The sequence below is a fragment of the Aulostomus chinensis genome, chromosome 2 (genome assembly GCF_037954235.1).
Source record: "Aulostomus chinensis isolate RoL2024-O1b breed Wild chromosome 2, RoL_Achi_v1.0, whole genome shotgun sequence".
In the NCBI taxonomy this organism is placed as follows: Eukaryota; Metazoa; Chordata; class Actinopteri; order Syngnathiformes; family Aulostomidae; genus Aulostomus; species Aulostomus chinensis.
Genome location: NC_141321.1, coordinates 28,636,190 through 28,661,152, shown reverse-complemented (window position 1 = coordinate 28,661,152; position 24,963 = coordinate 28,636,190). Strand labels below are relative to the sequence as shown.

Below are 24,963 nucleotides of genomic sequence, written 5' to 3'. Positions count from 1 at the left end.
GAGAAGTAACTTTTTAGTTGAAGCCTAATGTGATTATATTCAGCTGAATAGCCAAGTCGTCAGTTGAGCAATATACAAAATTGGGTGTGCAAAACCAAGTCTGCCTTTTGTTTTGTTTTGCTTAAATGACTTGTGGCTTGGCAGAAACAAACAAACACAAACACACACACATACACACACACACACACACACACACACACACATTTAATCATCCTGTTCCATGTCAATTCCACTGACAGTTTATTTTGACGGACTACGAAGAGGGAAGGGAAAAGTGGATCATCAGGGTATTTCCCCTTCGCTGATATAAGAAGACAAAAATGTCTACATAAGAATAACAGAGCAAAAACACAAATTAACAATAAATAGTTTGGCAGTGATGAAACATGGCCTAACAGCTCTAATTGAATACACATATATTTGTGGAGGAGAACTTAACAGGCCTTTAAATTATGCATTAATCAAACAAAGCTTAATACAAACTGACAAGAAGCTTGGCAATCTGGCAGCCATCTGGAAGACAGGCCTGTCAGTCACAGGGAGGTGAGAAAGAAGGATGGCTGAACTCTGGGTTAACCCCAGAGTGAGGAAAACGAAGGAGGGAATGGAAGAGACAGCAGAGACAAAAGAGAAATATAATGAGAGACTGAGGTTACGAAAGAGTGAGAGGGAGAGAAGTTACAGAAGGTTACAGAGTACAGAGGAAGATTTGGAAATTGCTAATGGAGGGTGCGGGTATCCTGGGTCATCATATCTCATTGTTACAAATACCCACATGTACACACACATACACACTTAAGATTGTTCTGCATACCTTCTACACAGCTAATACCACACTCATTTGCACAAAATGTCACAAACATCAACAAAACACACCCAACCAAGCACAGAGCAACATAACCACACATTCTTTCTCACACACAAGCATATACTACCATCAACATTCCACAGACATGCAACACACACACTTACTTAACCCAGGCGAATATACTCACAACTAAAATTGCGGTATGTCTGACTGCAGCCTGTACCCCATGAACCCAGCTGACAAGCTGCATTGTTGTTCAAAACACACAGACATGCAACACACACACTTACTTAACCCAGGCGAATATACTCACAACTAAAATTGCGGTATGTCTGACTGCAGCCTGTACCCCATGAACCCAGCTGACAAGCTGCATTGTTGTTCAAAACAGTGTTGTTGGTTGGAGTCGTACGCTTCAAGTATGCTGTGGGTACAGACCAAAAGCCTACACTCACAAAGTTCCCCACATGGCACACAGAAGTTAAGCTACCAGGCTAAGCTGATCGGTTGCCATTGGCAGCTGCTTCATTCAGCACATGGGGACACAGTAACGAGGTGAACAAGAAGAAAAGTGACAAGACTGTGATATAAGCAGGGAAAGATTCTTCTACCAGCTCATGCTGCACTTTGATTTGCTGCCTCCAGTGGTTAGAACGATTTTGATTTACCCGCCTGTAGTGTACTTAGACTCTTTTTCTCTTTTAAAACCCAAGTCTGATTTCACATTGTTCTCTACCTAAGTTATGTATGACAAATGCCTGGGGCCAAATCACCATCAAAGGAGCACATTGCAGGAACACAGTGCTTCAGAGCTTCTAAGTGATGACAGATGTCACTTGTGAAGTGAGCAAGGGGATGAAAGTGGCTGGGATGTGATGGGCAGCATGAGGACAGCTTCTCCTCCGCGACCTGCCATCATCAGTGCTGCAGAGGTATAATGGGGAAAGACTGGAGGGGCCTGGAAGCTCCAACGGCCGTCTGGGGTGTCTGTCTTGATGCCCACCAGGGGCGAAGTCTTAAATGTCACACCCATCTAACTTGCAAGCAGCCAGCAACCAACCTGGCAGCCCATCAGCTAGCAAGACTGCTAGTCAACCAGCCAGCAAGCCATCATCTTACTGCCACCCGATTGGGATGGAAGTGTCTCCCTCGGTTACACTGGCTGCTCTGGCAGTGAATTCGTCAGGGTATAGAGAGAATTGCTAATCTGAGGGAACCAACGGCCTGGAATCAAAGGGCCACTGGCTTCTCTTTTCCTTGTGTAGCAGTGCTCACCTGGGTACTATCCCCGGTGTGACAGAGCGAGCAGCAAGAGGACTTGGTAAACAAGGCAGAGCAATGCAACTTTCAAACAGACAGGCAGCTAGTGCAGGGAAACCAAAACAAACTCTTAAATCAAGAAATTCACAGAACGTTTTCCCCTTGCTTTCTCCACTGTTCCCTGTGTCTTTATTGTGGCTTGATATGTCACCACTGTCTATATCTCCTACTTACTCAGGACTTCAAGTGGCTGTCTCTATTTTGCTGGGCCATAAATTATTCAGTGCTATGTGTCTTCTTAGTATCTGCGCTTTCCATTGGGTTGCTATCTTATCCCCTCTTCTGAAAGAGGGGCTGGTGCTTTGAGACAGAGTTTGCAAAAGGTAACACAGGAACTTCAGCACCGACAACCACTTTCTTAGTAGGAGCTCTTGTCAAGTACATATATTTGTTCCAGCACAAGGAAAATATGAAAAAGAAAAAACAAAAAAAAAAGGTTGTATCTGAATACAACATGGAAACCAACAAGCTCCACTGCTGCTACTACAACAACTTGGACTGGTATCTGAGCTAAAAATAATGACAGTATTCCACATAGAGTGTGTTTTGTTTCCCTAGCGCACATGTGGTTGTAGCCCAGGGAGCCCACTGTATGTAAATAGCCATATGAGACTGCATAGCATTACTGTCCAGACATTGAGAGGTGACCTGATCCCAATTAATCACACAATCCCAGGGAGAACTGTCACATCCCATCTCCATCAGTGGAACCACCCTGTTCTGTCTCCTTCTCTTGTCATCCTCTGCCCCTCTCTCTCTTTTCCCCTCCCCTCCTCTCTCATCCAAACACATACACAGACACTGCATGCGTAACCCACCAGGCCACATTATTCTCTCACGACAACCCCCGCCCACTACCACCACCACCACCGTCCCACCTTTTATTCAAACACACAGGGTCTAAACCTGACAGGTCAGCTGGCATGAGCCACTCAGTCCCCACCTGTCCCCTAGTTTCTTCCCCCAGAAGGCAAAGTGCCAGAAGAGCTGCCAAAACAGGATGCAGCCTTAAGTTTGCTATCCCCAAAAGAGATGGAGTGTTTGCATTGCATGAGTATTCGTGAGGAATGGCATTTATTGAATCAAACTCTTCAACAAGAACATACTAAGGTGAGTGTGGGAACAACAAGATTGGGTGTGTATCTTTAGGAGGTAAGTTTTTAAAATATGGCACCATGCAACTCAAGTATTTTTAGTGCCCATGTATCATCAACATCAACATCAATAGGAAGGGTTGAACCACCTTTAAATGCAGTACACATTATGATTTTATGGCTAGACATTACTGCAAGTGTACACAGTTGGAAGGTAAAATTTGATGCTGTTATTCCAAAACCTGCACTTGACTTCATATACTCGAGTGGTAAATAAAATGATCCATAGAAATGAATAAAGAAATACTTCCTGAGGTAAACTAAGCTATTAGGTGTAACTGATGCTCATGCTACTGTTTGAGACTCTTCAGACTTTTGCAGAAAAACACCTCATGCAACAGAGACAAAGTAATTATAACAGCTTCATTTTGGTCTCAATACATATTGATCAAGGAGTAAGATAAAATCTCAAAACATGTAAAAAAAAAAAACTGAATCAAAATTCCAAAAATAGCTGAGTTTTTGCTCTTCCCCTTATATATTATATTTCTCAAAATGAACATTAAAATAAATGGCTGGCAGAACTTTTCAAAAAGGTGAAACATTGGGAGGACATGGTGCAGGAATTTTGTATTACACTGAATTAATTTTACATATATACACACACACACAAATATATATATGGATAGACACACACATATATATATATATATGGACACACACACACACACACACACACACACACACACACACACTATACATAATTTACATGTATGTGACCTGAAACTCAAAGAACTGGTCTAATGAGGGTTGTCTGTTAAACCTATCAGTAACAATATGATAAAACATCCGATAGTTTTTTCCGTCTTTTTTGACAAAGACACAAGTAGAGATCAAAACATGAAGCATATCTATGAATGTGTCATACTGGATACAGGAGTCATGTTGTAGCTTTGTCTTGATTTATCCTGATATAACCATTTTCAGTATTCCCTTTGAAAAATGGAGAACTGGCATCTTGTGAAATCACAGACGAAGTCAGGAGACTATGTATCACATGTCGTTAAAATTCTATTGTTTCCCCCAGCTGTTCATAGACTTTTTTTTTTAATATCGGCTTGTTCAAGCTGTTCCCTTATGTGCTTAGAAGTCTACTACAGGGTGAAATGGGTTGTCTGTCCTCGTTCAAACCATATATGGTAGTTGGTAGTTTAAAAAAGTTATATGAAGACAAAAGGATTTTTTTTCTGATTTTTCGTTGCAAAGTTCAAATAAGACTTACGAACTATACGCCTACGTATTATTAAACTGAAGTCTTGTAAACTACTTCATACTTCACTACTTTCCTCTGATTCAAAGAGGATTTATGATTAGCTCAGGGTCTCTCACTCTCTCCCTGCTTATGCAGCTTCCTCTGTTGCCTCTGTATTTCCTCATTAGTGTTTATGTCTGTGGATGAGGACTGTAAATGTAACTGCTGAAAAACTTGATTGAGCCCAGGGAAGATGATCTAGGGAAACAGGAGCCAAGGAGCCATTATAAGACCTACATACGTAGGGGACCTGTGGAGGAGAGAAGGCCCACATCTTGGGAACCTACCTCGGGGGAGATAGGAGGAGAAGGGAAGGCCTGCATTCCCAAAACACCATCAACTCCCCTCCTTTTACATTGTCTTGTGTACTTCCCTAGCCCTCTCTCTACCGCCCCCTCTTCTCTCAATGCCAAAGAAAAATGGAAAATTGGAAAAAGTGGAACAATGGGATAGGTATTTACTATGGTAATGAGGCCCCATGTGGCTTCCACCAGCTTAAATCTTGTTAATCACCAGGTGAGTCAGGCCTCCTCTACAAGGAATCCACAAAGGACAGCAGTGAGTAGAAGAGTGTGCAACAATCAAAGACACGCATCTTTGATAACACCACAAACAGCAACAATAGCACTGAGGAGACATTAACCTTTACCAGAGAGAGAAAATCCTCCACCTCTCCTCTGAGTGAAAAGAATTTTAACTTTCCCCCAAGAATGACCTACTTCAAAGACACCTTGAAAATATCACTGTTGATCATTCTCAACAGTAAATTTTAAATGGTAATTATTACCATTATTCTAAAAAGTTATGTATTTTACATCTTAATTCTATACTTATTCTTTACTAAAACTGGTATTTATTAAAAGGAAGCAACTGACTGGGCTTATAACGGTGGAAACATCAAAATATTACCCAGGCTATTTTCATTAAGGCAATATCGTAATCTTTGGAAAAGTGCTTGGGATAAACAAAAGTTAGCATGAGTCTACTTGCTTGAAGGGAAATGAAAAAAACGTCTTTGATAATTTTGAAATGTGTATTTCTCAGCTCAAAGCTACAAAAAACTTAAACAAGCACGACAACTCCATGAATAGTCAAATTCATGCTGATCAATAGCAAAAAACAAAAAAATATCTTTTGCAAAAACAAAGCCAGTACTGCACCATTTATGCAGTTCTGTTAAAAAAGTTACTTGGCGATTATAAAACATACACAGGCTGACATTGTGATTCCATTTAAAGAATTGTGCACTACTACACACAATTAATATAAAACTTATTTTTGATGTGACATGAATTAATATTACTGAATTCATATCTATCATTTAACATCTAGAAGTTACTTTAGTTTCTTTTGCAAACTTATACCACTATGTCTACAGCTCTGAGGGATCAAAGGATCACTAAAGTCAGGTCTGGTTTATCTGTACACAAATAATATACAAATTGTGAAGTAAGACTATAATGAAATTTACTGTGCCCCATCATGTATTCGTATGTGCAAGCTTTTCCACATGTACTAGCCTCAGCTTGAACTTTCGTACATGACCATTCTTACAGTGATCTGAAATGTGCTGGAAATGTTTATGGTGCCCTAACGGACTTTACACATACACTGCAAGGAGATGTTTCCATCGGCTACAGGTCAGGTTTCATCTACAGTCCATTCCTGCCATTCTTTGGCCTGCAGGTTCATCTCCTTCTATATTGTCAGCCCTACTTCATCCAGCTGCTTTGACATATCTATACTGTAGACCCAGGCTGGGTAATTATGAGCTACAAAGCTCACTGACCTTGTCAAGATCCCTCTACCCTCTCCAGGCTAGCTCGGTGTTTGGGAGGAGGGGTGGTACATTCTGTGGCTGTCTGGTTACCCACCATACACACACACACACACACACACACACACACACACACACACGTGCGCGCACGCCTGGACCATGGCTGTTTACCTGCCAGGTTAAAGGGCTGAACTCAGTGACAGAATGAGCACTAACAAGGAAGCAAGGAAGGCAGAAGAGGATGAATATGCAGGAAGAGCAGAATGAGAGGGAGAGGGGCAGAGGAAGGAGAATGACAGTACAATGCAAAGGGGGGTGAATGGGGGTCACAGAGTGATGAGGGGGTTAAATGCCACAAATGCCATGTCTCAAGGCCTCATAAAGACAAGCTCTGCATTGCTCCCAAGGTCAGGGCATGCACACATGCACCTGTGAAATGGTAGTGGTGGTTTTGTGGGTGGGCAGCTGGGGGAGCATGTGCAAGTGTTTCTATGGTCAATATACACAAGACTACAGGAACAAGAAGCCCCATGGGAATAAATTGCCCAACAATCGAAAAGAGAATCAGAAAACATAGTAATGTTATTTTTATTGCAACAGATGACAATTCAAAAGCAGAGTTTTTTTGTGATACTCATAGATGTTTCCGTAAAGTTGTTAATTTGTGCACAAAATTAGAATAATACATGAGATGGAGAGGGATGACAGCAAACAAGCCAAGTAGCAGGTTGAACATGCCAGCGACCAACCAGCATGCACCACAGTCTCTCTAGCCAGCCAGAAACCCAAACTGCTGGCCAAACAGTGATCAATGGAGTCTGCATGACAACCATCCATAGATATAAAGCCACTGTGATCATCACTATGGTAACTGAGAGATCTGGAATCATCTCTAGAGCCAAGACTTCATTTAGGGGTGGAGGAAGGCAAGGGGACAATGCATGTATCCTCAGGCGAGACTGTCCTAATTTAGAGGATGAACAAAAGACCATCCAAAACACGCTTACATTCACACATGCATTCATAAAAATCCAGATTCGCATGCACACACGCACGCGCACACACACACACACACACACACACACACACACACACACACACACACACACACACACACAGCCTCAGAGGCCCAAAACAGTACCAAAGCCAGACAATGAATGTGAGATGAAGAGTCTGATCCCTAACTTTGCCACCTAAACCATTATTGTCCCATGAACTTAACAGGCAGGGGCAGCTTTCAGCCAATTACAGGGTGGCATTTGTGTTAGGCAGGAGTGTGTGTTATATGAGACAACCAATTAAAATCACTTATGGGTAGGGTAATATCCAGTGATTTAGGTCTGAAAAAACGGCTTTGGGGGGGATTATCCTTAGCGTAACCTGATCTCATTCTCTTCCACTCAAACAGACACACATACACATTCAGGAGCTGACACTACAGGCCTGTCAAACCTAACACTCACACACACACACACACACACACTCACACACACAGACACACACAGACACACACACACACACACACACACACACACACACACACACACACACACACACACACACACACACAGACGAGAGATGACAAGGCAAACTAGGCCTGTATTTGTGTACATGCCTTTGTCATTCCCAGACAGGCAATGATGAGGTACATTCAAATCTACAATGGTCATGACGGATTTTATAATTTTTATTTTTTGCCAAACATGCTTGCTTATATACACACACTTCACATGCTTTGCAACCACTTGACTTGATAGGCCTTCCGGGCCATCTAATCAAATTACATTCTTCAAATACTATATTTATATTTTTTCCCAGACGAGCACTATAAACATAAAGGCTGCATGATCAAGTTGCATGGATCTATGCAAACTGTTGTACGTCATCAGGCAAAGTGGCCTTTGTTTCACAGCTGTCGTGACAGTTCAGATATATAGTCTGTGTCCACCTAAGTGTCATTTCTGATAATTTTCTGCATCAAATTAAGTTTAAATAATACAAAATTGCACACAGAGTGAAAGAAATCAGCACAGTTCTCTGTGTTCTCTGCTGGTGCTAGCTTACTGCTACAGTCTCTGACAGGCTGCCCGCTTAGAACCGGCTCTTGCTCTCGAGTCTTTCACATCAGAAGCAAGCAGACAGATGTCCAGCGGGGGACAGTGCACCATGAGGTGAAGCTCTCTGACCCAGGAAACAGTTTCCTCCCACCAGATCTCTGACTGTAGATTGAAAACAGCAGCGAAGCCAGATTTGTGTTTGTCTGCTGTGCGTCGTTTGCGGCAGGTATGAGGCTTTTCAGTCACAGCAGAGAAGGTGTGGTTTTCTGGGTTGCCGTTTCTTTGAGTAGTTCAGGGAATATTACAGTAACATAAACTGCAATCGCTATACTACATCAGTGTTGCACCATGATAATAGTACAGTATGCAAGTATGACAACCTATATTATATGGCACAATAGAATACAGATGTGCATTTACTGTTGAAGATTCTTACTGTAGACAATTACACTGACTACCCCTGTGACAAATTGGCCATTTTCATGTTTTGACCATTCACAATGCAGCCATGTGCGATGTTGTGCCCTAGACTTGCTTACCAAGCAACTTTCTAGTCATGGAGGATTGCCCCTCCAAAAACAATTAAATACTATGATATAAAGTTGAAGCACACAGGTCCACCATTGATCTTCTGCACATATTTTCTCAATTTGCACATTTTACCCATCTGAACAAAACTAACATCCAACTTCAGCCACAGTTCTGCTTTCAAAATTACAATGAAATTGATCAAAGAAACCCTTTAAAAAGTCCAAATATGCTAATTTCCTCCTCCAGCAGAGTTTTCCTCAGAGTGACGTTGAGCTACAAAGACACCACCTGTCAGATGGACAATGGTCAATATGAACTGTGTCTATAAATGTCCAGAACGTCAGAAATACAGTCTGGCTGATTCCAGTCAATCCCTGGGGATTTACTCTTTATGCTGAGGCCTTCATTCTAATCCTTAACAGGTTTGGTTTTCAGGCCCTGTCTGCTCTATAAAATGTTTTTGCACTAAGGCTCATGAGAGTAAGTGCCAATTTTAAAAAACGGAAGGTTTAGTATTGATAAAATTGTTGAGATCACTGTTGACCGTATATCCATGAATAATTGAAGCAATGAGTCCATAAAATGACATCACTATGAACTCTGAAGAACTGAGAAAAATCACCATTATTTGGACTCACTATTTCTCACTCCCAGTCTCAGCAAATAACTATCGTCTCCTCACCATGCATGCACACCAGCCTATTGCACTGAGACAGACGTGACCAATCTGTGGCCTCTGTTTGCCTTTCACCAACTTGTGGCTCCACTGTACTGCCAAAGCTCCCATTAATTCTCCCCATGGACGTTTTTTAGGGCATCTACAGAAAACCATTGAAACGCAACATAAAACCTCAAATGGCAGTGTGGGCTAAGTTTAAACTGGCACTGCACACTGTACTTTCCTGCACATCGGGACCACTGACACTGACCTCGACATGCAGAGAGAGAGTTTATAGGATGTATTTGCTGATGTTCATTGGCTAAATTAGTCTACTGGATCACTGACCGTGAAGAAACATACCATTGTCAGGTTGCTGTGGCAGGCTGTGTGGCAAGACCTGTCCTCACTGCTTCGCCAGCTCCAGCCATCACAAATGCATCTTTCCAAGGGTCAAGACGGGAACAGAAATCTGTTTACATTTGAAAAAAAAAAAAAAAGAAGTTCTTGGGAGACCTTGAAGAATACCGATCAGTATTTCTACATAGAAATAAATGAAAAGTAGGCTTAAGAAGAAATTCCCTCAAGGCATTCCTGAGATATTGCGTTCACGAGAATAGGATGGCCGGACGGAAAACATAATGCCAAGCCCTGGCTGTCGCCAGCGCTGAGGCATAATAAAAACAGCTGACCAGCACTAAGCCTTTTAATCTTTCTGTCATTTAAATTCATCAGTATAAAACAAAATCATACAGTCTGCCAAAATGCATGACACAGACACTCCATGAGAACATTAGTCCAGCAATTTGAAACCTTGCACTCACAAATCACCGTACAAAGCACAACAGGGAACAAAGCAAAACTGACCTTTCAAATGATTAAGCTGAAACATTATCAACATGTTCCCCTATTTTTTTCCACCCCCAGATCGGAACAACTGGCTCGCCAGTTCAGTGCTGGCATGGACAAAGCCCATCTATGATTTCAGTTCAGAGCTGCCGGTCTGAGGGGCCAAGCTGGCCAGTGCCCATCTGGAGCAGGCCAACTGTCTACTCCACTCCGGCTCAATGCACAGTGGTGATTACTGTGAGGATCGACAGCAGTCATGGTAGTGCGGTCATAAATATAAGCCCTGGTCTGATCACTCTTGTTCATAAACAGAGGTTTGGAGCTGTTGTGGGAACTGAGCACAAAGGCTTGTTGACCCCTGAGAGGCTTGTGGGCCTCTAACTGAGATCCATAGCCACTGCATCACCTCAGGTTTGTCTGGCCAGCTGTTGGTGCCTCACCAGATGAGGATCCCTGGGCAGCAGATAAGGGAACAGAACATAAGAGTGCAAGGACAGAGGATCTGTTGGCACTGAGAACAACTGAGGCAGAGATGAGGCTTGGAGCACATGGAAAAGGCCACAGGGCACTGATTCAAGTTGACTGGGAGATTCTGCTGTAGGAAAGGAAATGAGGCTTCAGAATTTTTTAAACATCCTTACTTTGGAGAGTGGAAGGAAACTAATGTGTTCTCCTTACCAAAGGAAAATACAAGATTCATGATTTCTGAACTAGATAATATTTTAGAGCTAATAGTAAAATCCCAAGAGCACATCTGATTCTTTAATTCCAAACACCAGACATCTCTCAAGCTTGATCTAATTAGCGTAGCAGGAGCTGAAGTGGTGACATTCTCCAGTGAACTCTGCCATGTTGCCTACTAATCCATGTCTGGATCAGCCCACCGCTCTCAACCCCTGCCCACCAGTGGTCATATGGCTCACACTGTCTGCTGCATGCCCAATCCTATATTAGCATTCGCATTAGGAGTTAAACCACTAATGCTGCCAGCTGTGCACGGCTGCTCCCTCAACACCAATCCTTTAGAAGAAAAAAAAAAAAGGAACATTGGGGCAGGACAGTTGGGATGGGGTGAAGTGGCCTCCCCAGGGGGTAAGCGAGGCTGTAGTGCCCTCTTGTGCCAAGTGCTTTAACCTGTTTAGGATAGTGGCAGTTAAAAAAAAAAACGGGAACGATACTCAAAACAAATAAAACCAAGAAAAATGATTAAAAACGAGCTGTCTATCTGGTTTAATAAAATATCTCCAATGACTTTGATTAGGCTTTCTGGCTTGCAAGAACCAAAATATTATTTAAAATAAATAAAATGGTAATATATCAACTTTGAATGAATATTCGTCCGCTTAACTTAAAAGTAAGCACCTAGCCATGCTATAATTATTCTACACCTTGAATGAAAAGACCCACATTTAAGCAAAACCCCAGCACAGCTAAGGAACTGCTTTACCGCCAACACGTTACACTGGTGAGTGCAGCCGAGAAGGGCATAGCTGAGCTGGCGACACTGCTTTCTCAGTTAAGTTGATAATTGCCCTTATTGATGTATAAAAGATATCCCACAGAGCCTTGTGAAACACTATTAGCAGGCAGAGGCTGAATTGTTCATGAGCTGCCTCCAAATGAGGAAGAAGTGCAAAAAAAAAAAAAAAGTCTGAAGATTAATAAGACTTCCCCTGGAGTGTGATAATAACATGATGTATGTGTGTGTGGGCCCATGTGTGAATGTGTATTTTCAGCCTTGCCTCTGAAGAGTTTCCATTACTAAAAGACATTATTCTGGGAAACTAATCTATGCTAAATCTCAAATTGAGGGGAAACGATGTAATGTGATTTAGCATAAGAGGGGAGGGTGATGGTCATTATCATAAGGACCTTCCTCATTTCAAATAAGGCTGCTGAAGCCTAAATGGTGACACTTAAAATGCCCCAGAGCTCCACAATGAGACACTCACAGCAAATGTACACTCGTGAGGCACAATGTGAGGCCAAATCTTCCGTGCAGATGAGTCCATAGTGAACGACATGAAAGTAAGTGGCTCTAATAAGGTGGATCTTTGCCCTCATAGGCTCCTGATGCCCATTAGAGGTTTAAACTCAGCTAACAAAGACTAGTTGCCACAAAGGACAATAAAGAGAGAACAGTGATTACTACTGTGGGGCCAGCCACTACTCGATTATAAGAGAGGAAGAGCAGAGAACAGAAACTAAGTGCAGAGTGAAACTTTATGAACAAAACCTGAGCTGTGTGGAGTAATATTAATGTCACTTTAATCAATAATCCTCACCTTGCCCGAAGGGAACAACTGCTGCAGAGGCCTGGACCATCCCCCTATCAAAGATTGCTACGGCTGGGCATTTGTGAACACAGTAATCACACTCAGATGTGTGATAAAACAAGAAGGCTTTGATCACTGAGGAATCGCTGTCTCAGTTCACTTCCGATAATACTCTAGAACAGACATTGATTATGTACCTGGACGGAATCCTTCCACCTGTGACCAATGGCAGGGCATTTTGCTCGTGCATGCTACTGGTTTATAAATTTGGATCACTGATTAAAGTTGCTGTGTAAACACAAATGAACCAAGGGACAAAAACAACAATTCTATTAAGCCACTGAATCAGAACAAACAAAACAAGCTGCAGGTGTGAATGCTCCTCAGTGACTCCTCCTCTTACCAGTCCACTTGTAGTTTACATGCCTTTTTTCAGGGTCATAGAATATGGTATTTGGTGGAAACTTGAAGGGAATTTTTTTTTTCAGAACATGATGACGTCACATTGAAGTTGGCCTTTCGGAAATGTCATTACCTCATCATTTCATGCTATTAGATATTCTTGTCAAATTAAATGGTTATAAATATGAGCAGCCACAAACATTTCTTGTGCAGTCACCATGACCTTGACATTTGACCACCAAAATCTTTTCACTTCGTCTTTAGTTCCAACTGATTATTTGTCCCTCAACACCTCAAGGCATTTCTGAGATATTATTTTCATTTTAAATGACAGGAGACTTGACCTTTAAGAAACCAACGTTTTCACTTCATCACTAAGTCCAAGTGGACATTTGTATCAAATTTGGAGAATTTTTTTAAAGGAGTAAAAAACATTAGAAGGATGTGAACAACCAAAAAACATAAAGGCACTGATGCATAAACAAGCCTGACACACCCTTCAAGTGACTGTAAAACAGCAAACTGTATCAACAAAACCAAATTACTAACTTGCACATTATAAGGCTCCCAGTTGCATCATAAGGGGTGTTATATTAAATTCAGATATAATTGAACTTTCTCTACCTCACATGCTTTTGAGCAAGAGCTTGAAAAAAAGAAGTTGAAAGAACCTATTACAAATGCTCCTGGGTTTGACTGAAAAAAAGTTTTTGAAATATTAAAAAGAGCATTGCACACAGTATATAATGATTCCTGAAGTCTCTCTCTCTCTCTCTCTCTCTCTCTCTCTCTCTCTCTCTCTCTCTCTCTCTATATATATATATATATATTCAAATCCAAACCTTCTAATTATTCAGAGAGAGAAGCCATGGAAACTTAGATGGGGTTTATCAATGAGAAATGACATCTTGTTAAGTTAGGAATTCTCTTTGTGTTAGCATGATTTCTCTAGTTAATCTGGCGCTGTTCTTGATCTGTACCAAGGTAATTGGAACCCACAGTGAAAATGCCTGCCATATTGAGCCAGTGGAGAACAATGAATGATATCGATATCACAACAGGTTTTTAGCTTTCTGTTCAATTCTCTTAACTTACTCTTCAAACACAGGCTTGTACTTTTTAATGAGGGGGCTGAATCTATGTGGCTCCACCATGCAGCAGTTTACAACTCCAGTTACTTGGATAAGTGAATTTTCACCTTTTCCCAGTCCAGTTAATTGTTATTTATATTAACATGTGGTTTTATCAGACAACAATAAATATAAAAAAAATAAATGTCAACTGCACCACCTTTATCATCAAGCTGTTACTTCTTTTTTTTTTTACAGAGTAAGAAACTGTAAAAAAAAAAAAAAAAAAAAAAAAAAGATTACATTTGTAAGTTTGTCTGGATGTATGAGTTTTGGTGGTTTGTTGTGTATGCATGTGTGCATGTGCTCATTCATCTAACTGGGAGCAAATGTGTGTGTTTTCCACTCATCATACCCTGAGTGCCCTGGCAGTAAGCAGAATGAGGGGTGAGAGGTCAGGTCAGGGGCAGCTATGACCTTTCCATCTCTGTGGCACAGTGTCATCTTTTGGGCAAGGCAAACAAACATGCCTGGCCCCCGGGCAAGGTGGGCTCAGCAGGTGGGACTGCCAGGTCAGTGTGTGTAGCCTCGGATAGGAAAAAAGGCGATGGCAGGCCTCTGATCGATGCTGCTCATTATTTTCACCCCAGATAACCTGAACAATTACAAACAGAGAGATACCATGGTAACAGGGGTATGGGTTATGGGTTCACGGGGGGGTGCTAACCAGCTAATCCAGCCATATTTCTCAACTTAGCCACACAAGAGCAGACACACATTTAAGTGACTGTGAAGTTTGTTTGTTTTTATAAATATTAGATTGATATGTAATTCAATCTTGTACTTTATTTTGCACTGTTCTGACTGTTAAAATATTCTTGTGCCTATGACACAGGATGCCAAACAGACTACTAGACCATGCAGGAACGTCTTCAGTATTTTTCAGATTTGATAGAATAGAATATGACAGTTTGTTTGTTATCGACCATATACCATATGTGCAGTCTGTCTTGTTTTCAAGAAAAGACTCAATACTTGGGGACAAGAAAATAAACTAATACTAGTTCAATAGAATTTCCCTTGTTTTCAATACATCATAAAATCTTGTAAATTAAAACTTAATATTTTGTGCCTTTTTGCCTTATTGTGCCCCCCCCCCCCCACACACACACACACACACACACTTTTTTCTTTCTGTATGGCCTGCCGTGTTTCCAGGGTTGTTTTGTATAATTTAAGGAGACCGTAAGGGAACGAGGGGTGTGTGTCATGATGTCTCTCTGAACTACCTATATTTACGACTGAAAGTGAATTCTTTATGAGAGCACAGATATCAAAGCCAGTGCGATCAAAGAGGATTTAATAAGCTACCCACTGTTCAACGAAACCTTAACTTTCATGTCATGTGCTTTCATTGGTTCCTTCATTTTGGTCTTTGGGCCAAAGACTGACACTAAAGGCGAGCATGTGTAGTCACATTGTCATTCTTTAATTTGTTCGTCTGTAAACCTTGTACCTGAGATTGTCCCAGTGGCTGCCAAGTGCTGATTTTTTTTTAACCCTCTTGCATGTTTCTAAGTATGACATTTAACTCTGTATACCGAAGCTATATTGGTGTAATTGTGGATTGTAAGTACTTAATAAAGCCATAGGACGAAATTCTAATTCAGCACAAGCTATACCTTTCTTTTCTTAAATTCAATGGCAGTTTAGAGTTGTAAGAAATAGTTGAAATATTCTTGTTATGCTACCAACTAATCGCAAATGCATATCACCTATCAATTATGTTTACCACATCATTCTTAATTAATTTAAGTAAACACTTTCAGTCACTCATCCTTTGAGTTACTACAGTATATTTGAGCAAAGACAGCTTTAAGTCATATCATCTGATAGCAAAAACATAATCTTACACCAAAAACAGCTCTACCCTGGATGATGCACCCCACCTGTAATCCTCTGGGTCCCATGAGGTGTTGGTCCCCGGAGGAGGAACCTCACAAGACCCTCTGATGTCATCGACTGGTAGGTCTAGGGTGTTATGTATGCAGTTCCCTCCTCCCTGGAGAGTTGCAGTAGCTCGCTGCACTGGTGTACATGTCAACTAATCTCTTGGTGTACTGACAGATAGTTACTGTACTGCAGTGCATAGTCCGTACCATACCTATCAATAATTCGAGAATACATGTGTGAATACCGAATCATGCAACAAACCAATTCAATACCGCTGAGGAAATTGGGGTAAGGTGAGTTGTATACTATATGTGATGAATTTAGAATACAAAAGTACATCTGAAGTTGTGCTCAGAAGCCTACCTGCTCTGAATACACATGCTCCTTCAAGAAAAATGCAACTGTTTTCAACAAAGGGCTCATACACAAACACACACACATACACGCAGTGTCAGTATGTGTTGCTTTTTCCTCCAAAATGCTACCCCAAAAAACCCAGTTGGCTATACAGTATGTGCCTTATTTGGCATTTATTTGGATTACATGGTAACTGTCCAATATGTGCAGAACATAATGGAATGTGATACTTCAGCTAGCCCTGACAGTAAGCTGGCTGGTTGCATGGGTGATTAACATTTAATGTTAATGGTAGGTTTATGTGCAAGACAACTGTACTGCAGTTAAGTAATGATAATAGCACAGTTGGCCACACAATGTTTGCAATGCTGTCTGCAAAGCGTGATGTGATGATTGTGAAATTACTTCTCTCTCTGCACTGTTTACTGAAGAGGTATCCCAGAAGTTTTGTAGGAGACATACATCTAAACACTGACCTTGCTAATAGTCACTAGACAATAGAAATAATGAACCTTTACATGAAAGACATGAACATTTGTTTAAAATATATTTACATAAAAAGTATAATGGTGGAAAGAGTCAGCATCCTTAAAAAAATGAGTGAAATTACCATGCTATTACAGTTTTTGAGCAATGCTGAATTCAGTTTAAATAGCTAAATTGGTATTTCCATTCAAGGCTGATCAGACATGGTCTTCATCTATGAAGCTGTGTTTACTTCAACGACGAAACAACATCATCAATCATTCTTAAAGACTAGTGCTCTGATGGGGAGAATTAGAATGCATTACAGATGTCACGCATCATCAAGCCAAACATCTCATTTCCACCTCACTGTGCGCTTTGTCTGGGGCTTGGATCCCACTCTGTCTGTGGAGAGTTTGTGTGTGTCTGTGTTTGTCTGTGCATGTTTATGGTTTAGTGCTCTTGGGGCCATTCTCCCTGGGGCAAGATATCCATCACCATCCAAGCAGTTTTTGACTGGGCAAAGCTTAGGCCCTCAAGCTTGCTCTGGTCCCCTGAATATCTCCCTTGGGTCCCTCTATGTCAAAGATACCACCTGCACCAAGTACGTATATACACACACACACACACACACACACACACACACACACACACACACACACACACACAAACACAAGTGTCTGTATGACCCTAACACTCCCATAATGCCCTCATTAGGTGATTAGTCCCCCAGGCGGCGCTAAACAAACACTGCCCACTCCTAAGTACCCAGCTCTGTCTCTGGGGTTAATGGTGGAGTCAGGTGCAGGTACAATATACGCATATAGAAATAATAACATTTGGGTATGAAGCTGCTCCTCTAGACCTGGTGTGCTTTTTGTGAATGTTGTTTCGTTTGGGATGTATTCAATGAGGCCTGCTTTCAATTACTGCCAGCCTTCCTTTGTTGAAACTGCTCAACATAGCACACAGAAATAGCCTGCTAAAGTTGAAAAGCATTGATTTAGATCATTATGCAATAATTTTCCAACTGATTGGTTCAGGTTCAGTTTTTCAGAGGGGTTGTGACAATATCTGTAGAATATTTGGTCATGGTTATTCCACTGTAATATTAAATATGTCTTATGCTTGAAATGTTTGTTTGTTTTCCCTAGTAGCTGGATGAAGAATAAATATTGTGATGTCATATCCATCCATCCATTTTCTATACCGCTTATCAGTTAAGAATCGCGGGGGGCCAGAGCCCATCCCAGCTAATGGGTACAGGGTTCACCCTGGATGGGTCGCCAGTCCGCCGCAGGGCCATCAGGAGCAATTAGGAGTTCAGTAACTTGCTCAAGGATACTTTGACATGGTCACCAGGGGAAGTAACGATCGAACCAGTGACCCTTAGTTTGCGAGACAGCCATTCTACCTCTGACCTAATGTATTGTCAATTTTCTCAAAGCTGTAGGCTACTACAGCAGTCTGTCAATCCAAATATGAGAGACATTATTACAATACCATAACTTGGGACATTATGTACCTGTGTGTGCATGAGTGCGTGTATATCAGTGTGCGTGCGTGCGTGCGTGCGTGCATGTGTGTGTGTTTGGACTGCAGGGGTGGTATGATTATCCACATCTCTCCATATTTATTAATTCATATAGTATTTCTCCAGCCTGGCATATCGCTAACAACACTGAGCTGCAGAGACCCATCACAATCGCCTCTCCAGGAATATTAAAGTCACTGACTTTGCTGTCATAATTAACAATGAAATATTGATGCTCTTCTGTGGTCTCTGTGAGCAAGTATTTAAGACACGCTGGGTAAAGAGGAAAATGTATGCCTGTAAGCTTGCAAACAAAAGTCACCAATGAATAATTGACAGCAACATAATTAGCTTGGTGCTCTATTGTGTTAGCACGTTTTCCACACATCCTAGTAACATGTTCCTCTGTGAAGGTAAATGTCAAACACAGGCAGGGAAAAATCTTTAAAAAAAAAAGAACATTTTCATTGAAATGGATTAGAAAAATGTTTTTTTAACTTCCTGTTGCATGTTCAATTAAGACATACAACAGTAAAAATAATTATAATGCATGAACATGACATATTACAACACTGCAGGAAAAAAAGCCTATATAGAAATGAATGAACCTTATTCTTGAACTCTTTCATCACTGTTCACTTAAGTTGTTACCAAAATCTCAGGGATGCATTAAGGGAATCTTTTTAATTTTGGCCCAAAGTTTCATGGGGAGTCAAAGATGAGTTGGAAAGATTTTTGTGCGCAAGGTCTCTTGTCACCTCACATAATAGCAATACCTATGGAACATCTTCAGGGAATTTCTCCAGATTTCCCACAAATGCACACTGGGACTCCAGGATGAACTTAATTAATTTTAGATGCTCAAAAGTCACTGTCATCTGACATAAACACAATAGTTCAGGAATGCCATGAGGAAATTTGTTCAAAGCCAGTGCCACATCCACTGAGACTAAAGAATGCATTCATGACAAGTCACTCATCGTTTCAATCTTTTTCGAGGAAAATGTACCAATTAGTGAATTAGCGGTAAATTGACCGTTACATTAATCAACAGGGGGAAAAAGTATTTCAAGGGAGTGTACGTATCAAGCACTTTCCAGGGATATCTGCATCACTGATCACAGGACTCACCTGGTTTAAATAACAACACTAAACAGGACACAGAAAAATTAAAGATTTAGGTACGCTATCGACTTCATTTATTGTAAATAGAAAGCTTATACAGTAGTAACAATTAAAATTGAACAACTGGTAACAACATGCACACAGTGCCAACCAATTGTGGGGTTAATTGTCAAGATAGCTCGTTAGAGCCTCCTGATTGTTCAGGTGAGCATATGCTGGTCAACATGTGAAACTTGGTTTGAGGTCACTTAGAAACACTTTCCCCATTACTTAATATGTCCACCAGAGAGCACTGAGAAGTTGATTTTAAACTGTACATTTTACCAATCGGTATCCATCTTGGTCACAATAAAATATACGATATATAGTTATCAGATTGTTAATATCAATGTTAGCATCTAAATAAACAAAATCAAGTGTCTGTCTGACTGCTCGTCCTTTTTTATGTGCAGTAATATGCCCAATAGTAGTTAATTGCCAAATACATTGTAAAACCTTGAAAATAACCAGATCACAATGTCATGGTCCAAAAAAGCTTTTCATTTGCAAATGCAATTTCTCTTCACCTGATTTACTTTCAGGTATCCAAGTTGTAGTCTTAAAGTCCTGATATGTATGGTCTATAAATATTCCACCAGTCAAAAATGTGCTTATCTTCTTTTTCCTTCACTTGAATGACTTAGCTTCACTCTGAAGAATAATGCATGAGTAGAGTTCAACAAAAGATGGATGTTATCACATTCATTGATTAAAGTGTAAATGTTAAATCACAAAAAAAGATCAAAAATATTCTGGAAGCTGATCCTGGTTCAAACGTCAGCTTACACAAGCACCACTGAGAAATTTGAAGTCTCCAGTGCACAAAAAATGTCAAAGGACTTCATACAGAAGTAGGAGACATCTTGTCTCCATCAGTTAAACATGTGACATTGCACATATTAATGTAATTTTAATGTATTCTGGAATTTTTAATGGGGGAAAAAAGAGTAGGTGGTGTTTTATTTGCTTTTCTGCCCAGAAAATGTCCGATACACAATAGTATTTGCTTATATTTCCCTTAATACATGGGGATATTATTGACATTTAAAACATTCATTTTAATACATTCATTGACATTTTCACACATTATGTTTGGATACAGTAGGAGCAGGACGGAAACAAATACACAGTCACAAGCTGAATCAGGGCTGAGATACTTTACCGTATCATGATACCTAATTAATGTCATCAATAAAGTAAAAAAACACTAATGCAACAACCCGTCTGGAAGCAGCATGACCTGAAGGGTAATACTATTCTAATGATAACAGCAAGAACTACCCTGTACTGCCCAGTAGGCACACTAATGAAAAATCAAAATGGTTTGGTGGAAGCAGACATATCCAAATGTATCTGTGAGCTGTCTGCTCAGTGCCATCTTCATGCCACGGAACTAAATAATCCCTCTCATCTGCTTGGACTTGTTAACAAAGCTGTCAGCTTGCTTTTACAACCAAACAGGCCTCAGTCATACGCTCCCTCCAACAGTAGAGAAGGAGCAGACTAATACTTCTCACTTCCCTCTCAATACCAACACACACACACACACACACACACACACACACACACACACACACACACACACACACACACACACACACACACACACACACACACACACACACACACACACACTTTCCTTTTCCCTCTCGTGTCGACTAAATGTCAACTCTCCTGACATACAGCCTTGTTTGGAGCCAATGGTTACCTCATAGTTAATTAATCCTGATTCAATCAATGTGAACTGCTCAGATATTGTGCTATATTGTATCTGTCTGTCTCTATGAGTGTTTATACTTCTTGCACATGTGTGTGTATGCGTGTGCGTTAGCATGTGTGTGAGACAGAGTAATCAGAAGGGAGGACCAGTAGGTTCGATGATGATGGATGGGACTCAGTGAGAGGCCTGTTCTAATCAGCAGGACCTTTTCTCTGTGGTAGAGGAGGTGGCAGCAGAGGGGATAAGGAAGGCTTACTGATGGAGAAGGGGTGTGTGTGTGTGTGTGTGTGTGTGTGTGTGTGTGTGTGTGTGTGTGTGTGCAAAAATGAAATATTTGTCCTTTATCAGATAACATGGAACTGAGCAGCTTGTAAAGAAGGAGCCCATGAAGGAAAGAGACACGATCAACAAAAATGTGTGACAAATTTTTACAGAGAGCAGAATGATGATGAAAGCAATAAGCTGAAATGACTAGTTGCCTGTTTTCGCCCTTCAAACAGATGGTTTGAGTCTTTGTTTCCCCTTTATGTCCCCATTCTCCCGATGAGACAATGTGTCATAGACTTAGTGCTGCTTTGACACACATTTTTAAGACAGTTCTCTCCCCCTGCACTGCACCAAACCACAAGACTCCTGGGTATATATCTTATATCAAACGGCAAAAGCCTGGAGGATAAAAAAAGAAAACATGTTTGCTGTTTTCTGTCCTCTATTCATTAGAAGAGGAATTGTCCCCAGGTAGCCCATATTTCTGGTTGTTGGACTCGCTTAAGAGCGGCTTCATCAATAGTGTGTTTAAAAGATCATTTGTAGATATTCATCACAAACAAACCAGCCTCATTTAAAATGTCGAGGCATAGTTTATTTCTGGGGCTTGCTTGTGTTAGAGTAATCATGGTGTCATAAACATTTTACAAATATATGAGAATTCTCATTAATCTGAGATTTTCTAAAAAAAAAAAAAAATATTACAAGTAATTAGCCAACAAGCATTAATAAGGAAAGAAAAAGCGGTCGCCGTGCCACTTTCCAGATGTCACTGAAGGAGGATGAAAGCCTGACCCACATATATAAAAACAAACCATGCTACTTCTGATATGTGTTGCAGTTTTCTTTACAATTACTTTAGTCTTATGAGTAACGCAGCAAGGTTGCAACAGCTTCTGTGCTGTTTTAAAGAGTCAAACTGTTGTCTGACTGATGTCAAACACAACAGGTTCTTCAGGGTCCTCTTCATACTGTTTGTTTTGTTGTTAAAAAGAGATGCATACTTTATTTTTAATATCACTGCACCCCTAAAATTCAATACAAGAACCGTGCAACAGGAAAATTATCTGAGCTTCATCCTAAATCACAGTCATGACACAAGCAAAAACATTTCAAGTCTCTACAGTTGACAAATTCTGGTCATGGCCATCACTTTGCTTGACAGACAAATCAATTATATGAGATACTTAAGCATGAAGACTGTGCAACAGAATGGGCCAGAGATCCAAAGCCTCATTTTAAAAATCTACAAGGACTTGGGCTAATTTTAGATTATCCGGTTTGGAAATGTAAATTGATTCTGTTTACATAAATGTTTAGACTTTGACTTACATTAGTCGCACATGACAAAAATAAAGGCTGCACGGTGGTGCAGTGGTCAGCGCTGTCGCCTCACAGCAAGAAGGTTCCAAAATTGGAGTCCCGACTCGGGTACAGAATCTTTCTGTATGGCGTTTGCATGTTCTCACCATGCCTGCGTGGGTTCTCTCCAGGTACTCTGGCTTCTTCCCACAGTCCAAAGACATCAAGAGGGGACGAGGCTGATTGATACTCTAAATTGATTGTAGGTGTGACTGTGAGTGTGAATGGTTGTCTATCTCTATGTGTTGGCCCTGGGATGGACTGGTGACCTGTCCAGGGTGAACCCCGCCTCTCGCCCGTAGACGCTGGAATAGGCTCCAGCCCCCTCACGAACCTTAACAGGAATAAGTGGAAGACAATGGATGGATGTCAAAAACAAAAAAAAGTACAACTAATTAAAATGAAGCAAGTTAAAATAGAAGTTAGATTGACAAAAGTGCAAGATCTGATTTTGGTACATTAGAGAAGCATTCAAATTATTTGATCTGAATCAACTGGGAGGGTTCACCTGCAGTCAGAGGTTACAATCGGAATCTGAACTGTTTACACGTGGGCCACGATACCAACTTGTGTGTGTGTGTGTGTGTGTGTGTGTGTGTGTGTGTGTGTGTGTGTGTGTGTGTGTGTGTGTGACTGCTGCGACATGTACACCAGTGGTGTCCAGAGTAACAGCTGATGGGCTGCTACCACTGCCAGCCCTGTGTTCAGTGCTCCCACAGGATGTGTGGGCCAGCCGTTTTATTTTACAGTGCTGGAGCAAGACAAGGATTTGGCTGAGAGAACGCTACAAGAGAGGTGTTTATATATTTTATGTATATTTTAATAGTCATTTTGGAGGTGTGGTTGAACTGTACTGAGTAATACAGAGAGGTGTTATTTTGTCAACTGTTTTCATATAAATGGGACAAGAAAACCTATTAGAAACCCAATAAAGTTCCATAACATTACACATCAAATGTTAATTTCAATAAAACATGAATGAAAACTAAAACTAAATTAAATTGAATTAAAGTAAATTCAAAGAAAAAAAGGAATGATGAAATCTTGATTAAGAGGTGGACATGCCCTTCAGTAGGAATCTGGAAACTTACTCTAATTTGCAAATTCAATGTTATTGAGATACATCCTTAGCCAGGTGATAGTGCTGTTTACACTCGAGCAAACACCTGTAATTGATTTGGCTCAAGACCAGCACAGTCCATAATATAAAAAAAATAAAATAAAACAAACAAAAAATAAAAAGTAGCAACTGGGTGGTGGCCCGAGACTAAATGTCAGGCAATCGCCCAATTCATCATGATTATTTGCTTGGAGCCAATAAATATGTGTATTAATCTAACAGAACTTTACCTGATAGCTGTCAACATTTTATTTAAAGTCCCTTGGGGTTCAGTGACTATTGAGCTTTGCTGACTTGATCACTCTTATCGCTGTTCTTTAATCTGTCTTTAGTGAGGTCATCTCCTCAACTACTGATGACACACATGGCAAAGCGCAGAGTTTCATGGACTCTAAAAACCCCTTTTGACTGTGTTTGCGTCTGTCTAAACATGTCACAAACTGTTTACTGAACTTGTGCGTGGTATCACTAGGATCAAAGGCAGTGACACATACACTTCCAATGCGCATCAGACTGTCGCAATTATCAGAGTCATTAGATAAAGTGAGATGAGAAGAACGGTGCTGTTTCAAGCCCACTACTCCCTCTGGAACAGGAGCTGGAGCTGACTGATTACACACATACATTCATAATTACACACGCATACATTCACACACAAAGCTACACCCACATATCGCAATTCACACATATGTGAGCATGCTGAAACATCAACCATACACTACAAGAACTGCACAGGTGGTGCCTCATATGAGGTCTGCACTCCACATCAAAAGGACACCTCTGACTTCTCAGATTGCTCACAAATGATGATGCGCTGAGATCTTTTGCCACTACAAAGGCAGAACAAAAGAACTGACATGAAAGAGA

The 24,963-nt window shown here is 40.8% G+C and overlaps 1 protein-coding gene across 21 annotated transcripts in view; it reads right to left on the bottom strand.

Annotated features, from left to right (window-relative positions):
• The window catches only part of LOC147269674 (uncharacterized), a 353,014-nt gene that overhangs the window by 285,208 nt on the left and 42,843 nt on the right, over nt 1-24,963 (bottom strand). For 16 of the 21 annotated variants that reach the window (XR_015110555.1, XR_015110550.1, XR_015110563.1 and 13 more), the window contains one exon: nt 9,921-10,029. The exons of the other annotated variants lie outside the window; for them this stretch is intronic. The gene's annotated coding sequence lies outside the window, so the exon portion shown is untranslated. The remainder of the gene's footprint in view (nt 1-9,920; nt 10,030-24,963) is intronic. 21 annotated transcript variants of the gene reach the window in all.